Raw genomic sequence first — 17470 nt, forward strand, 5'->3', positions numbered from 1 at the left:
TCTCGACATGTCGTAGACACTCGAGTCACGGCGCGGGGATTAAAAAGAAGCTCCCCTTCACCCCTAGAAGTCAGAGTGGTGCTGGCTACCACACCCTAGAACAGGAAAAAATTACATTGACATAAATACCCTAGAAAGCGGGGGGGAAAATCGCCCCGCCGGTAGCGTAGTGGTTATCGCACCAGACCGGTATTTTGGAGGTCGTGGGTTCGGATCCCACATGGCGGGCATTTTTTCTCCGCTTGTTTTCTTTCTTTTCAAATTCTTTATCTGTTTCAATGACCTACCACAACCACCCCTTTGCTTTCCGAGGTTTTCTCGACTGCCAACCCTTATTTCTGTGTTATTTCTACGAGCCCCTAGTTTCCTATTCTGATTCGCTGCATGCATACCGAGGGCCTCTGTTCTGGAATTCTTGGTGCCATAGGGAGCCTAAGAGGATTTAGCGCTGGTTGACCACTCTCGACTTGTCGTAGACACTCGAGTCACGGCGCGGGGATTAAAAAGAATGTCCCCTTCACCCCGAGAAGTCAGAGTGGCGCTGGCTACCACCCCCTAGCACAGGAAACAATTAAATTGACATAAATACCCCAGAAAGCGAGGGGAAAATCGCCCCGCCGGTAGCGTAGTGGTTATCGCACCAGACCGGTATTCTGGAGGTCGTGGGTTCGGATCCCACCTAGAGGGCGTTTCTTCTCCGCTTTCTTTCTTTCTTTCTAAATTCTTTATCTGTCTCAATGACCTACCACAACCTCCCCTGCTTTCCGAGGTTTTCTTGACTGCCAACGCTTATTTCTGTGTTATTTCTACGAGCCCCTAATTTCCTATTCTGATTTGCTGCATGCATAGCGAGGGCCTTTGTTCTGGCAGTCTTGGTGCCATAAGGAGCTTAAGAGGGTTCAACGCTTTTTGACCACTCTCGGCATGTCGTAGACACTCGAGTCACGGAGCGGGGATTAAAAAGAAGGTCCCCTTCACCCCGAGAAGTCAGATTGGCGCTGGCTACCACCCCCAAGCACAGGGAAAAATTAGATTGACATAAAACCCCAGAAAGGGGGGGGGGAAATCGCCCCCCTGGTAGCGTAGTGGTTATCGCACCAGACCAGTATTCTGGAGGTCGTGGGTTCGGATCCCACCTGACAGGCATTTTTTCTCCGCTTTCTTTCTTTCTTTCCAAACCTACCACAACTTCCCCTTTGCTTTCCGCGGTTTTCTTGACGGCCAACCCGTATTTCTGTGTTATTTCTACGAGCCCCTCATTTCCTATTCTGCTGTGCTGCATGCAAAGCGAGGGCCTCTGTTCTGGAAGTCTTGGTGCCATAAGGAGCTTAAGAGGGTTCAGTGCTTTTTGACCACTCTCGGCATGTCGTAGACACTCGAGTCACGGAGCGGGGATAAAAAAGAAGGTCCCCTTCACCCCGAGAAGTCAGAGTGGCGCTGGCTACCACCCCCTCGCACAGGAAAAAATTACATTGACATAAATACCCCAGAAAGTGGGGGGGGGGGAAATTGCCCCGCCGGTAGCGTAGTGGTTATCGCTCCAGACCGGTATTCTGGAGTTCGCGGGTTCGGATCCCACCTGGCGGGCATTTTTTTTCCACCTTCTTGCTTTCTTTCCAAGGTTTTCTTGATGGCCAACCCTTAGTTCTGTGTTATATATATATTGTCATGCGAACAAATCGTGTGACAGAAAAGGCCAACACCACCACAAATGCCCAAAGAAGACGACAAAAAGACGCAAGTTACGCGGCGCAATGGTCATGGACACAGGCTACGGCGCCAAAGGCTCGCGACCACGGCACGAGCTTGCGCCGGTGACCAGCCAATGGGAAGTGGCCAGCGACAGCATCTGGCGGCAGAAGCGGCCGAAGAAGAAGACCGAGAGCGAAGAGAGGCCGGAACGCTGGCGGCCGGGTGCCCTGACCCGGGTCACGTCTAAGAGGTACTTCACCACGAAGCACCTGGCGCCCTCTCCCGCAAAAAGGAGCACGTTGCCCTACCTTCAGCCCCGAGACTGCGCGCCCTGACTGTGCTACCGGGAAGTGAGGTGCGGTGGACCATTTTCGGTGACAAACCACGTACTTTCTCTACTTCTGTTTGGACTGTAACGTTTCCTCAGCCGGCACATGTCCATCGCGTGGGATTGTCCACCGCCACTACTGCCGGATTACGACACTCTCCCTCCCTCCGAAGAAAAGGCCGACGCACAGTCCTCGAGCCAACCGACAATGGATAAAGAGTAACTCAAAGCATCCGCATCGGAGCCCCAAGATGACGTCACAGTCCACGAAAGAGATGTAAACAGCGAGCTTGGAACTCGGGACATCCTCCGGGACAGCAGCCACAGCATCAAATCAGCCCAGGAACAGCCATGGACGCCGCTGGATCACTGGCGCCACTGGAGGAATCCCATGAGCCGATGACGGTCTGTTCAACAGCACCAGAGGTAGGAGATAGAGCCTCCCTGCGAAAGGTACGCAGCCCCGGAGTGAAACCGACAGCACCACCCAAACGTCTGGTTCAAGACCCACAGCACACACGCCAAGGTAGCACAGTGGAGGATAGAGAGCAGGGACGGCCCGGAGCACGAGCTGTGGTGCCAAGAAGGTAGCCCCAAGGCTAGGGAGTCAGGAGCTCAGGATGCCACCTGGTCATGCACCACGCACATGTGGTAGTGGCAGTGGGGAAAGTCCTCCAAACGGGTCGGCGGTGAATGCGGGCGCAGCAGGAGCGAATGCCAAAATGGACTCTGGACGCGAAAGAAGCAAAAATTAACGCCCGTAAACAAACACAATTGTAGCAGGGGGAAAAATGAAAAATAAAGAAGCGCATCACGTGGTACTTACCAAGCATCAAATTCAGGGCTAAGAAAAGGCAAACCAAACCAAAACAAAAAAAACCGGAAAGGATGCAGTAGAAAAATGCCATATGAATGTTATTACTACGGGTGTGCAAACGCCATTGATCAACAAGAGGCGTTACGGCCAAAAGCAGATCAGTCCACGTGATACTGTTCAAGGTCTGCTATATTAACCGGGCCTGCATGTTCATTTGTTCTGCTGTGGCGTAAAAGAGACGTTATAGAAGCCAGCTTCTCGCTTACAGTAAAAGGGCCCTCCCATTTAGGGGCTAGCGACGCGGCAAACTTGCGTGAATCGTCGCTCAGCGGATGAGTGCGCCGGAAAACCATGTCGCCAACCGCAAACTGAACATCTCGATGGCCGCGGTTGTACTGCTCCCCCTGCTGGATACGAGCAACGTCAAGCTGCTCCCGGGCAGCCTGTATCGCGTCACGCAGGCGCTGGCAGACGGCCACAGCATGGGGCGACAGACCAGAACCCGCGTCCGTTTCTGGAAGTGTCCTGTCGAGAGGAAATGGCATCTCCCGACCGTAATTCAGATAAGCCGGCGTAAACCCGGTTGAACGATTCACCGTGGTGCGAGTGGCAAATGCGATCTCAGGCAGCTTAGCATCCCAATCCTTGTGTTGCTCCGTATAAGCAATTAGCATCGCCTTGAGGTTGCGATTCACACGCTCAGGTATGTTTGTCTGAGGGTGATAGGAGGTCGTACGTTTGTGTTTCACACCTACTTCTCGGCAGTTGTCCTCAAACAATTTGCTCGTAAAATACGTAGCATTATCCGTTATGAGCTGTGCGGGGAACCCAAAGCGCGAAAACACTTCCATTAGGCACCTCCATACATTCGGTGTATTGACGGTACGTAGCGAAAACAGCTCTACCCACTTCGCGAAATGGTCCGTCACCACAAACAAATAACAATTCCCACGCGGGCTGCGGGGCTAAGGGCCCATGATATCGCAAGCAACGATTTGCCAGGGGCTTTTACTCTCAACAGACTGCATCAAGCCGGGCGGTCAACCGACTTGGGGTTTTGCTGTCTCACACACGTGACAGCTCCTGGCGTACCCCAGCACATCCTGCCTCATTCCCGGCCACGCGACAGTCCGACATAACTTCTCATAAGTTTTGCTGCCAGAGCGGTGTCCAGCCAGAGCTGAATCATGAAAGTAACGGATGAAAGCCCTCCGAAGCTTACGCGGTACAACAGCGCGGAATGGGGAATTAGCTTCCTCATCGTCCTGCGGGATATACCGTAGCAGGAGACCGTCTTCCGCCAACACATACGTACAGAACTCACCGCTGTTTCTGGTGGGAGCTGCGCCCTGTGCCCCGACGTGCTCAATGATCTTACGGCAGAGTCCGTCGGCACGTTGCGCCGCGAGAAGATCTGCCCTGCTCACCAGCGTACCCCAGCGTGCGTCAGCATCCACTGCAGCCACCAGCGCCGGCGCTTCCACGTACGAAGATGGCCGCAGGGGCGCGCGCGATAGCGCGTCAGCGACGTGGTTCTGCGAACCCTTCCTGTGCTGGATAGTAAAATCGTAGCGCTGAAGCGCAAGCACCCAGCGCGCAAGACGACCACCAGGGTTCTGCAAACGCTGCTGCCACGTTAATGCCATGTGGTCTGTCTGAATGGTGAAAGAGGCACCGTCAAGATACATGTAAAATCTCTTTAGTGCAAACACAATTGCTAGACACTCACGTTCTGTGACCGTGTATTTGCGCTCAGCCGGAGTGAGCGTATGGCTAGAAAATTGCGACCGGACGGAGAACGCCCTCAAACTCCTGCATCAGCACTGCGCCCAGTCCATAGTCGCTAGCATCGGTCTGTATGTTAAGGTCCGGTATCCTTAACCCCGCTGTTTCCGCGATTGCGCGAGACAGTGCTTCAAAAGCTTGCTGTTCAGCCTCCTCCCATTGCCATTTCACGCCTTTCCGTAGTAGCTGGGTTAGCAGACGTGACAGCTCCGCACAATGAGGGATGAAGCTACGGTAAAAAGCTATCATGTCCAAGAAGCGCTGCAAGCTCTTAACGTCACGCGGGCACGGATACTCTGTAATTGCTTTAAGTTTGGCATAGTTAGGACGAAGCTCTCCGTTGTCCGCGACAAAGCCGAGCAAGTCAACCTTGCTTGACGCGAGTTGAACCTTTTTGGGATTGATGGTGAGGCCGGCGCGTTTAATGCGGTCGAGCACGTCTCTGAGATGCACGAGATGCTCCTCAAAGGTGCGCGAAAAGACGACGACGTCATCCATATAGGCCATTGCGTACTTATAACGCACATCGTCAAGAACGATGTCCATTAATCTTTGAAACGAGCTCGGGGAGTTCGTCAGCGCAAACGGCATGCGCACAAACTCGAAAAGGCCCCTGTAGCATGTGAAAGCTGTTTTATGAATATCATCAGGGTGCATTCCAATTGGCAAAAAGCCGCGTGAGCAATCTAGAGTGGTAAACACGTGGGCACCACCAAGCGAGGAAATGATGGATTCTACGGCAGGAAAAGGATATGCGTCTCTTACAGTTACGTCGTTGAGACAACGGTAGTCCACGCAGAGACGCACACTGCCGTCTTTTTTTGGCGCCAACACGACTGGAGATGCATGGGTGCTCTGCGACGGCCGCACAACCCCCGTGTTCAGCATCTCGTCAAGGGCGACATCCAGTTTCGCCTTCTTCTGGATGCTGAGCGGCCGTGGATTGCAGCTCCAAGGAGGGGATCTCCCGTGTCAATGCGATGTTGAAGGACGGTTGTCCGCCCAGGGGCCTCCGTGAACATTTCAGCAAACGGCTCCAACACATAGGCGAGCTGCTCCCTCTCATAGTCACTGCAAGGACACTCCTCAAGCAATTGCCTGATTCGCTCAGGCAACACGGGTTTCGTTGCGACTGCGGCTGACCTTGCCACGGTACAGATATGTGTTGACGCCAGAAAAGGTATCAATTGTGCGTCGTTGCCCAATCTGTAACCACCACCCGCCAAGTCAAGCAGTAGGCCCTCGCGAATAATGAAATCCCGGCCCAAAATCATGGGCACAGCCAAGCCAGGGCAGTACGTAAAGCGCTGACGACACCTTCTGCTTGCGTAAGAAATGTGCAAGCGCACAGCCCTACGCGCTTCAACCACAGCACCATTGACCACTTGCATCCGGGTGCTGCATTTGCGCAACTTAACACCACGTGCTCGGCAATGTTCAAAGACGGTATCACCAATGAGCGACAAACTGCCGCCGGTATCAACCAATGCAGAAACATCCGTTCGAAGAACGTGAACAGAAACGTGGTGCTATGGGCTGTGTGCGTGCTTCAACACGGCAAGAAGTGGGTAAAAAGCACCAGTCCTCGCCACCAGCCAATTCTGGGTCACTCAGCGATGGGTTAGTCACCATCATTGCCTCAGGCTGCATTCCTTCATCTCGACGGCTATTTGAATTTCGGCGACCAGCCATCGCAAGGGGACACTCACGACGGACCTGTCCTGGCTGTCCACATCGGTAACAGCCGCCAGCTTGATTTCCGTTGGGCACTTAGCCCCGTGACCCTCCTATCTCGACGACCGGACGAGAAGGACCTCTGGAGTTCAGAGGATTTCGTTGCCGACCCCCAAGGGAGAGACTCGGGTCGGGGAGCGGTGAGCCTGCCAGTAAAGAGGGCCTGTTTTCCCAACGCAGGAACCCTGGCTCTAACCGCTGCGGGGAGTTCCCGCCGTGGGCTGCACCATCTAGTAGTGTTCCGCGCTCCAACTGCCTGTCGCCAAGGGTAGAAGGACCTCGTGCGCGGGGGAATTCAGGCCCGCCGCTGCCGTACGCGGCTGTGGACTTCGCTGTGGCGAAGTCTCATAGGTGTCTCTCCATGCGCAAGCTGGCTCAAGTGCCTCCCCTACTGGCGGAGGGGGTACATAACTCAGCTCTGATATCAGAGCGTCCTCGGTTGCTCGAGCTGATCGCGCCATCTCCTCCAAACTGGAGTAATCACGACCGTGCAGGAAAGGTCGGAAGCGCGGATGGGAACGCCGCAAGACGTGCTTTACCATTTCCACGTCAGACACACCCGGGATAGCTCGCTTGAAGAGCTCCTGGATAGCTCGAATGTATTCGAGCAAGCCTTCGCGCGGGTGCTGCGAATGTGCCTCCAGCTCACGGCGGATGCGGTAGTCGTAGTCGGGAGGCAAGAACTCCTCGCGGAAGCGTGCTTAGAAGTCAACCCAGGATGCGAACTGGGTCTGGAGGCGCCACCAACGACCAGCCGGTGCCTCCAGGGCAACCGGCAGGACACGGGTCAACACGAACTCGTCCGAAGCACCCGACGCCGTCTTGTAAACATTGAGATCGCTCAGGAAGTCCGCAACGGTCTTGCGGTCATCGTAGCCCGTGAACTGTGGCACAACAATGCTCGGCTGGAACGATGGCCCATGCTCGAACCCACCGCCTTCTATCACGAGACCCGCCAGCCGGTTCGTGAGGTTCTCGCAGAGGTCCATGATCGGGCGGAGCACGCCGACGAGCCCAGTGGCGTCCGCATCCCTTGCGGGCTCACGCGGAGCAACCAAGGGGCGCCGACGGGAAGAAGCTCCACGGCCAGGCATATCCCTGGGAAGAAATGCTCTCGCGCGCCGCGAAGGGAACACGGGAAGAAAAATGGTTTTAAACAACAGAAGCCACTACAAAGGCGCCTCAAATCAGGAGGAGGGCTACCGAAAAATCCTGAGAGCCAATCAAAAACGCCAACGTAATTCGCCCCGCAAAATGCCCACCACGGAACACCAAAACAAGGAAGAAGACCACAATGCCCTTCCCAGGAACCATGGCTGGCCCCACGTTGGGCGCCAAATGTGGTACCAGGGTTCTTGCACCCGGCCGCGGTTCCCCAGAAAGACACTGCGCACCCTAAACCACACCTTTACTGGGAGTCCCGCTCGCCAAGGTCCGCTGCTCAGCCGATCCGGATCCGCACATCTAACCCAGCCGAGTCCGCCATGTTCTATCTTAGCCCATCTCGCGCCACATCTTCATCCTCAGCCGGCACATGTCCATCGCGTGGGATTGTCTACCGCCCCTATGCCGGATTACCACAATATATATATATATATGAATAAAAATGAGGGTTTCGTTTAAATAGGCAGAACTAGAGGTTGGCAGTCAAGAAAACCTCGGAAAGCAAAGGGGAGGTTGGGGTAGGTCATTGAAACAGATAAAGAATTTGTAAGGAAAGAAAGTGGAGAAAAATGCCCGCCCGCCAGGTGGGATCTCAACCCACAACCTCAGGAAAACCGGTCTGGTGCGATAACCACTACGCTACCGGCGGGGCTATTTTTCCCCTCCACTTTCTGGGGTATTTATGTCAATACAAATTATTCCTGTGCTTAGGGGTGGTAGCCAGGGGGTATATATATATATATATATATATATATATATATATATATATATAGAGAGAGAGAGAGAGAGAGAGAGATAGAGAGAGAGAGTTTTTTTTCTTTTCTTATATATATATATATATATGTAATAACAGACAGAATAAGGGTTGGCAGTCAAGAAAACCTCGGAAAGCAAAGGGGGGAATGCGATAGGTCATAGACCATGATGAAGAATTTTGTGAGTCAGAAAGAAAGTGATGAACGACTTCCAGAATATTGGTATGGTGCTATGACCACTACGCTAGCAGCGGGGCTGTTTCCACACCACTTTCTCGGGTATTTATGTTAAGGTACTTTTGTTTCCTGTGCTTGGGGGTGTTAGCCAGCACCACTCCGACTACTCAGGATGAAGAGGACGTTGTTTTCTTAACCCCCGGACCGTGAATCGAGTGTCTACGACATGTCGCGAGTGGTCGACAAGCACTGAACCCTCTTAAGCTACCTTTGGCACCAAGACTGCCAGACCAAAGGCCCTCTCTATGCATGTAGCGAATCAGAAATGGGAAAGGAGGGGCTCGGTGAATTAGGCCAGAATAAAGGTTGGCAGTCAAGAAAACCTCGGAAAGCAAAGGGGGCAATGCGGTAGGTCATAGACACAGATGAAGAATTTTGTTACATCAGAAAGAAAGCGGTGAAAAAATGCCCGCTGGGTGGGATCCAAACCCACGGCCTCCAGAATGTAGTATACTATATATATATATATATATATATATATATATATATGAATATATAAATAATATATATATATATATATATATATATATATATATATATATATATGAATATATAAATATAAATATATATATATATATATATATATATATATATATATATATATATATATATATATATATATATATATATATATATATATATATATACTTTGATTGCGAAAAGGGCTGTCTTTGGTTGCCGTAGCAAATAGTAAAAAATGGGTATAGCTTCTAACAAAACTGTTTATTGGTCGACGTTTCCATCGGGTGCCGATCTTTCTCAAGACAACATTTCGCATTTCTGTGCACGTATTTATAAGCTCGTCGTCCAACGACGCCGAAAAAAGAGAGAGGGGGGGAGGGGGGATTTGGGGAGAAAGGTAGCAACAAACAGGCTCTCGGCGAGGTGAGGTGAAGGCTTGCAAAAAATAGAGAGAGAAAAAAAAGGAAAAGAAAGAAAATGCAAAACAAAGACAAACCTAAACTTGCAGAAAAGAGAGAGGAGAATACAACTCTTTCACAAACACTGTCCTCCGTCGTTCGTCAGCTTGTAGAACGAGTGAAAGGTAGCGCCCGCTTCAAGGGGGGCCGCTCTGCTTAAGAAACGAAAGCGCAAAGCAGTAACAGGGACGCTCTCACACCATCACTGGGAGGCACAGAATTCTAATGGTCACTGACCTCACGGGAAGAGTTTACAGGAAGCGGGCGCAGCCGCACACATATCTCAGTGACGCCAACCCCACAAAACAAACAGGCAGGCTCGTTAAGAGTGTAGGTACGATCTCCGCACTGTGGCTCAAAGCATGCACGATTCCGCCTACCGGCAGGACGGGCGAGCGCCATTCATCATTCTTAGCTCTATTCTTCTGCCCTGCCCGGGCAGCCGACAGGGTTGTCCCTGACCATGAACCAGGGAGAAGGAGCTTAACTAATCCTCTAACCGCACGCGGGAGTCGCGCGGGTCCTTTGTTGGAGTAAACGGCGGCGGGCGCCTCGATGTTGTTTGTGGCATATGCCGCCTGTGCGGACACCGCAGGAAGGGAATAAATAAAATAAGAATAGCTTGAATATTTGTTTAAACGACCCAGAGACTTACAATTTAGATAGGGGAATATTCTGCAGCCAGATTATCAACAGCGTGTATAGACGACATAATGCCCGGGCTAACATTCATTCCTGCCTTTACGGTGTTGAATTTGTAAATAATGTAAGATTCACGTTGTTCGCGTTCTCTTGCAGTAGAAAATCCACTCTGTAAAAGTGTGACCCTGATGGAGTCGAACGGGTGGTTTTCGGAGTTAATATGGCGTGATAAGGGTAGATCCGGGAGTGAACGAACATGCGCGCGATGGTTGTTGAAGCGCATGCGGAATGCCGTGTCCGTCTGGCCAATGTATTGGATGCCACAAACACCGCACTCCAGAAAGTACACCATATTTGAAGAGTGGTAGTCGAGTGTCGCGTGAATTAGATGCTTGAAATTTAAGTTGGTGCTTTCTGCCACCGTGGTTGTCTGCATGTGATTACATACGCGGCACCGTGCCTTTCCGCATGGTCGACACCCACCCTCGGGTGCCCTCTCAGTTTTGGCGTGTACAAGGTAATCTTTAATATTTTTGGGGCGCCTGTATACCACCCGAGGAGGGGTGGGGAAGATTTTCGAAAGCCGTTCACTCTGTTGTAGCATGTTGAAGTGCTTTTTCAAGATTTTGTTTACGTTTGGGGAGTTGCCCCCGAACGTCAAAACTAGGTTGCCTCTCCCCTTCTGGTATAGTTCCTTTTCATGGTGCAGCCACTCTTGGCGATCAAGGTTGACCACTTTGCAAATAGCGTCGTTGACTATGGGTGGTGGGTATTGTTGCTTCGCGAGTACATTGCGCAAGTTTTCTGCGTTTGCCTCGAAGTCCTCGGTGCGGGAACAAATTCTCCTTAATCGGTGAGCTTGCGAGTATTGGATACTCGTTTTGCAGTGGCGCGGATGACAACTGTCGAAGTGCAGATACTGCTGCCTATCGGTAGGTTTTTTGTACACGGTAGTGATCAGTTCTCCTTTGTCTGTATTTATACGCACGTCAAGGAAACTGATTTCCGTGGTTAAATAGGTATCAGTGAATGCTATGCTTGGATGGGCCTTGTTGAAACACTCGATGAAGTCGATTAAGTCATCCTCCGTACCGGTCCAAATAAGGAATACATCGTCCAGAGAGCGTTTGTAAAAGAATGGCTTAATTTCACGGGTTGATAGAAATTTTGTTTCGAGATCGTTCATGAATATATTAGCGTAGTTGGGTGCCATTCGAGTACCCATCGCAGTGCCGTTTATTTGTAGATAATACTGATTGTGGAATTCAAAGCTATTTAATTCCAGCACTAGCTTGGTCAAAGTTTCAATGACTTGTGGGCTTGGCGACTCATGGTCCCGATGTATGCTATAGGATTCAACCAGGGCTTCAAGCCCATCTCGGTGAGGTATATTTGTGTACAGAGAAGTTACATCTAGAGTTACAAGGAAGGCGCCATCAGGGATTTTTATGTTGTCGATTTCCCGTAGGAAGTGGTTAGTATCACGAAGATACCACGAATGGGTAGCGGATATTTGCTTAATCAGGGAGTCTATGTAGCTTGATATTGGTTCGGTGAGAGTGCCTCTTCACGCTATTATTGCCTACCAGGGTTCCCTTCTTTATGAACTTTAGGCAGCATGTAAAACCTTCCTGGCGTTGCGTGTTCTGCTGTAGGTGCTTTACAGTGCTTTACAGAGGCGTGGCTGTATTTACCCAATTTTGACAAGATTATTTAGTGTTGTTGTTATTATTTCCTGATGTTCAACAGTTGGATCCGCGTCAAGTTTTTGGTAGAAAAATTCGTTATTTAACTGACGGTGGCCTTCTTGAATGTAGTCTGGTTTACTAAGTATTAAAATCCCTCCCCCTTTATCGGCTGGTTTTATGACAATGTCTGTTCGATCACCCAGTGCCTTAAGTGCCACGCGCTCCTCTTAAGAAAGATTCTGGGCCCCTGGTTCGCGAGCGTTATAAGCCCACAGGACGTCTCTTTGAACGGCCTCAATGTACGAGTCCAAGTGTTTTTCCCGCTCTGATTTCGGTGTCCACTGTCGCCCTACATTGACGGAGGTTGGGGCAGTGCGCTCTTTGTCCGGCTTATCGAAAAAATATTCTTCTAGGCGTAAATTTCGTGAAAAATTGTCCAGATCTTTCAGCAAGCTAAACTCATTGTATCGGCCGGTACTTGGGCAAAATGTCAACCCGTGTGAGATTAACGACCGCTCATGAATAGTAAGCTGTACCCCGGAGAGGTTAATTATGTTTTGATCTATGTTCTTTTGAGTTTGCGACATTTCTGTCGACTTGCAGGGTGGCATTGGGGGTGTAATTTTGGAATTTCCAATGTCTGTGTGGTGCGGAGCTGAATTGATTTGAGAAAACTCGTTTGAGTATGGAACAGAAAACTCGTTTGATTATGGAACTTTATCCCTTGACAATTTTTTAATTTTGATTCTCATTATTTCATCGGTCTTTTTTTTCTCGAAAAGTTCCAGTTCGCTGGCCTCCAGCGCAGCAAGGACAATATTATTCCTAGCACGAAGCTCCTCCGCCCTCAGAGACGCGAGACGTACATTGAGACGTACATTGAGGCCGTTCAAAGAGACGTCCTGCGGGCTTATAACGCTCGCGAACCAGGGACCCAGAACCTTTCTAAAGAGGAGCGCGAGGCACTTAAGGCACTGGGTGATCGAACAGACATTGTCATAAAACCAGCCGATAAAGGTGGAGGTATTGTAATACTTAGTAAACCAGACTACATTCAAGAAGGCCACCGTCAGTTAAATAACGAATTTTTCTACCAAAAACTTGACGCGGATCCAACTGTTGAACATCAGGAAATAATAACAACACTAAATAATCTTGTCAAAATTGGGGAAATAGAGCCACGCCTTTGTAAAGCACTTACAGCAGCACACGCAACGCCAGGAAGGTTTTACATGCTGCCTGAAGTTCATAAAGAAGGGAACCCTGCTAGGCCAATAATATCGGGAAGAGGCACTCTCACCGAACCAATATCAAGCTACATAGACTCCCTGATTAAGCAAATACCCGCTACCCATTCGTCGTATCTTCGTGATACTAACCACTTCCTACGGGAAATCGACAATATAAAAATCCCTGATGGCGCCTTCCTTGTAACTCTAGATGTAACTTCTCTGTACACAAATATACCTCACCGAGATGGGTTTGAAGCCCTGGTTGAATCCTATAGCATACATCGGGACCATGAGTCGCCAAGCCCACAAGTCATTGAAACTTTGACCAAGCTAGTGCTGGAATTAAATAGCTTTGAATTCCACAATCAGTATTACCTACAAATAAACGGCACTGCGATGGGTACTCTAATGGCATCCAACTACGCTAATATATTCATGAACGATCTAGAAACAAAATTTCTATCAACCCATGAAATTAAGCCATTCTTTTACAAACGCTTTCTGGACGATGTATTCTTTATTTGGGCCGGTACGGAGGATGACTTAATCGACTTCATCGAGTGTTTCAACAAGGCCCATCCAAGCATCGCATTCACTGATACCTATTCAACCACGGAAATCAGTTTCCTTGACGTGCATATAAATCCAGACAAAGGAGAACTGATCACTACTGTGTACAAAAAATCTACCGATAGGCAGCAGTATCTGCACTTCGGCAGTTGTCATTCGCGCCACTGCAAAACGAGTATCCCATACTCGCAAGCCAACCGATTTAGGAGAATTTCTTCCCTCACCGAGGACTTCGAGGCAAACGCAGAAAACTTGCGAAATGTAATCGCGAAGCAACAATACCCACCACCCATAGTCAACGACGCTATTTGCAAAGCGGTCAACCTTGATCGCCAAGAGTTGCTGCACCATGAAAAGGAACTAAACCAGAAGGGGAGAGGCAACCTAGTTTTGACGTTCGGGGGCAACTCCCCAAACATAAACAAAATCTTGAAAAAGCACTTCAACATGCTAAACAGAGTGAACGGCTTTCGAAAATCTTCCCCACCCGTCCTCGGGTCGTATACAGGCGCCCCAAAAATATTAAAGATTACCTTGTACACGCCCAAAACTGAGAGGGCACCCAAGGGTGGGTGTCGACCATGCGGAAAGGCACGGTGCCGCGTATGTAAACACATGCAGACAACCACGGTGGCAGAAAGCACCAACTCAAATTTCAAGCATCTAATTCACGCGACACTCGACTGCGACTCTTCTAATGTGGTGTACCTTCTGGAGTGCGGTGTTTGTGGCATCCAATACATTGGCCAGACGGACACGGCATTCCGCATGCGCTTCAACAACCATCGCGCACATGTTCGTTCACTCTCGGATCTACCCTTATCACGCCAAAATAACTCCGAAAACCACCCGTTCGACTCCATCAGGGTCACACTTTTACAGAGTGGATTTTCTACTACAAGAGAAGGCGAACAACGTGAATCTTACATTATTTACAAATTCAACACCGTAAAGGCAGGAATGAATGTTAGCCCGGGCATTATGTCGCCTATACATGCTGTTGATAATCTGGCTGCAGAATATTCCCCTATCTAAATTGTAAGTCTCTGGGTCGTTTAAACAAATATTCAAGCTATTCTTATTTTATTTATTCCCTTCCTGGGGTGTCCGCACAGGCGGCCTATGCCACAAACAACATCGAGGCGCCCGCCGCCGTTTACTCCAACAAAGGACCCGCGCGACTCCCGCGTGCGGTTAGAGGATTAGTTAAGGTCCTTCTGCCTGGTTCATGGTCAGGGACAACCCTGTCGGCTGCCCGGGCAGGGCAGAAGAATAGAGCTAAGAATGATGAATGGCGCTCGCTCGTCCTGCCGGTAGGCGGAATCGTGCATGCTTTGAGCCACAGTGCGGAGATCGTACCTACACTCTTAAAGAGCCTGCCTGTTTGTTTTGTGGGGTTGGCGTCACTGAGATATGTGTGCGGCTGCGCCCGCTTCCTGTAAACTCTTCCCGTGAGGTCAGTGACCATTAGAATTCTGTGCCTCCCAGTGATGGTGTGAGAGCGTCCCTGTTACTGCTTTGCGCTTTCGTTTCTTAAGCAGAGCGGCCCCCCTTGAAGCGGGCGCTACCTTTCACTCGTTCTACAAGCTGACGAACGACGGAGGACAGTGTTTGTGAAAGAGTTGTATTCTCCTCTCTCTTTTCTGCAAGTTTAGGTTTGTCTTTGTTTTGCATTTTCTTTCTTTTCCTTTTTTTTCTCTCTCTATTTTTTGCAAACCTTCACCTCACCTCGCCGAGAGCCTGTTTGTTGCTACCTTTCTCCCCAAATCCCCCCTCCCCCCCTCTCTCTTTTTTCGGCGTCGTTGGACGACGAGCTTATAAATACGTGCACAGAAATGCGAAATGTTGTCTTGAGAAAGATCGGCATCCGATCGAAACGTCGACCAATAAACAGTTTTGTTAGAAGCTATACCCATTTTTTACTATTTGCTACGGTAACCAAAGACAGCCCTTCTCGCTATATATATATATATATATATATATATATATATATATATATATATATATATATATATATATAGTATACTACATTCTGGAGGCCGTGGGTTTGGATCCCACCCAGCGGGCATTTTTTCACCGCTGCTTTCTTTCTAATTTAACAACTTTCTTTATCTGTGTCTATGACCTACCGCATTGCCCCCTTTGCTTTCCGAGGTTTTCTTGACTGACAACCTTTATTCTGGCCTAATTCACTGAGCCCCTCCTTTCCCATTTCTGATTCGCTACAAGCATAGAGAGGGCCTTTGGTCAGGCAGTCTTGGTGCCAAAGGTAGCTTAAGAGGGTTCAGCGCTGGTCGACCACTCGCAACATGTCGTAGACACTCGATTCACGGTCCGGGGGTTAAGAAAAGAAGGTCCTCTTCATCATGAGTAGTCGGAGTGGCGCTGGCTAACACCCCCAACCACAGGAAACAAAAGTACCTTAACATAAATACCCGAGAAAGTGGTGTGGAAACAGCTCCGCTGGTAGCGTAGTGGTCATCGCACCAGACCAATATTCTGGAAGTCGTTCATTACTTTCTTTCTGACTCAAAAAATTCTTCATCATGGTCTATGACCTATCGCATTCCCCCCTTTGGTTTCCGAGGTTTTCTTGACTGCCAACCCTTATTCTGTCTGTTATTACATATATATATATATATATATATATATAAGAAAACAAAAAAAAACTCTCTCTCTCTCGAAATATATATATATATATATATATATGTATATATATATATACGGTTTGGAAATGAGGGGCTCGTTAGGAAATACAGAAAGAAGTGCCGGCAGTCTATAACGCCAAAGAAGGCATAAGGGAAGGTTAGACTATTTTTTTACCGTTAGTGACGTTACATTATAATTAATTTGTATTAATTACGTGAGATAGAAAGAAAGAAAAACACGCGCCCAGAGTGGGGACCGAACCCACGCCTTTCGATTAGATCTCGAATGCCTTACCAATTCGGCTATCTGGGCGACTGTGTTCTGCTTCACTTTCTGGGGTATTTATATTTACTACAACTGTATCTGACGCTTGAGGGTGGTAGCCAGCGCCACTCAGACTACACGGGGAGAAGGGGACCTTATTTTTTCAACCCCCTGGGCGTGACGCGAACGTCTACAGCCTGTCATGAGCGGTCAACTGGCGGGAAACCCTCTTATGCTACCTTGGCATCAAGACTGCCAGAACCGAGGCCCTCGCTAAGCTTTCGCGCGATAATAGGGTTTGGAAATGAGAGGCTCATTAGGAAATACAGAAAGAAATGCCGGCAGTCTACAACGCCAAAGAAGGCATAGGGGAAGGTTAGACTATTTTTTTACCGTTAGTGACGTTACATTATCATTAACTTTTATTAATTACGTGAGAAAGAAAGAAAGAAAAACACGGGCCCAGAGTGGGGACCGAACCCACGCCTTTCGATTAGATATCGAATGCCTTACCAATTCGGCTATCTGGGCGACTGTGTTCTGCTTCACTTTCTGGGGTATTTATATTTACTACAACTGTATCTGACGCTTGAGGGTGGTAGCCAGCGCCACTCAGACTACACGGGGAGAAGGGGACCTTCTTTTTTCAACCACCTGGATGTGACGCGAACGTCTACAGCCTGTCATGAGCGGTCAACTGGCGGGAAACCCTCTTATGCTACCTTGGCATCAAGGCTGCCAGAACCGAGGCCCTCGCTAAGCTTTCGCGCCATAATAGGGTTTGGAAATGAGGGGCTCGTTAGGAAATACAGAAAGAAATGCCGGCAGTCTACAACGCCAAAGAAGGCATAGGAGAAGGTTAGACTATTTTTTACCGTTAGTGACGTTACATTATTATTAATTTTTAATAATTACGTGAGAAAGAAAGAAAGAAAAACACGCGCCCAGAGTGGGGACCGAACCCACGCCTTTCGATTAGATCTCGAATGCCTT

The 17470-nt window shown here is 49.3% G+C and overlaps 1 non-coding gene across 1 annotated transcript; it reads right to left on the reverse strand.

Annotated features, from left to right (window-relative positions):
- Window positions 1–16936: 16936 nt before the first annotated feature.
- Window positions 16937–17008, reverse strand: Trnar-ucu (transfer RNA arginine (anticodon UCU)). Its single transcript has one exon. It is a non-coding gene; the product is annotated as a tRNA-Arg (tRNA).
- Between the last annotated feature and the right edge of the window lie 462 nt (window positions 17009–17470).

This window comes from Haemaphysalis longicornis, unplaced genomic scaffold (genome assembly GCF_048455015.1).
Source record: "Haemaphysalis longicornis isolate Haplotype H1 unplaced genomic scaffold, Haemaphysalis longicornis Haplotype H1 scaffold_7, whole genome shotgun sequence".
Taxonomy (NCBI): Eukaryota; Metazoa; Arthropoda; class Arachnida; order Ixodida; family Ixodidae; genus Haemaphysalis; species Haemaphysalis longicornis.